The following is a 1,235-nucleotide window of genomic DNA, read 5'->3' on the forward strand; positions in this document are numbered from 1 at the left end:
CCTTCTTGAACAACGTTGAACTGTCAGGGCGTCGTTCACAAACACCAGAATGAGCGAACGAACGTTCATTGAACTCGTTCAGGCACAACACTGGGAAGAGGAATCATTCCGTCTGCCAGGGTTTGGTTTGGGCGAATCTCACAGACAGTTGTAGTAAAGAAGGAGCTCCACTGGAGGCACAACCTCTCCATTTAATTTCACTTTTAACAACAGAAGGTACTTCCCAAAGGATTTTGTGATGGAAGACTTCCTATTGCCATTACAACGCCCTCTGTTTACTGGTTGATCCAGATCACCACCATGGTTTTAGGCAGCGAGCCGTCCAGCCGTCATCAGGACGGTTAATTTTCAGAAAAGACGGCCTCTAAAATAGTCGACGTGTCGCTCAAAGCCTCTAAAATATGTGTATAATGGCCATCACTACTTATCACCGTCTAATTTTGCCTGAATTCATCTTTTTTCGCCAAAATATAGTCAAGTCAAGTCAAGTCAGCTTTATTTATACAGCACTTTAAAACAGTTGTGGCTGAGGCCAAAGTGCTTTCCAATAAAAGACTAAATAAAAAAGTACAGTAAAGACTAAAAACAGTGAATTATCGGCTCATGTACACAACACACAACTGACTTACGCTTTTATATTACGCCCAGTAACGAGCAACTTGATTGATCAATTGATACCATGTGGTTTATACCTTTTGAAAGGCGGCCTCTGATTGGTTCTTAATTCTCTGACTCATCCTGGCGCGTTCAAATGCTGAAGCAGAGAGGAGGAATTTCTTTTCCAAGATGCTGAGGAATTGTATCCTCAGAATCCACACAGGGGGTATTAATTATATGGACCTATGTTTAATATCATTTTTTCACTTCCAAAATGAAATGAGAAAATAAATACATTACTGTTAAGCTGGCGACCAAGTCATTTTTGGATGGACTCCCAAAACACCAATTTCTGCCTAAAACTATTGTCATTGAGCTCACAAAGTCATGAAGTTTGGTCTAAAAGAAACAAGCAAACACTTTTTAACAGTAAGGAGCTTTACTTTCTTATTTTTTAATTGAATAAAGGATTTGAAATACCTGCACTGTGTTTTTTTTTAGATTATGATTGACACAACATCCCACTGGGTCATTTTCACACTTTATTTGGATTAGGGTTGTACACATCATCAGTAAAACTTGAATCCTAAACAACATTAGATTATTGAGGATAGTTGATAGAATGTGTTCAGCACTGA

This window comes from Lipophrys pholis (assembly GCF_963383615.2).
Source record: "Lipophrys pholis genome assembly, chromosome: 12".
In the NCBI taxonomy this organism is placed as follows: domain Eukaryota; kingdom Metazoa; phylum Chordata; class Actinopteri; order Blenniiformes; family Blenniidae; genus Lipophrys; species Lipophrys pholis.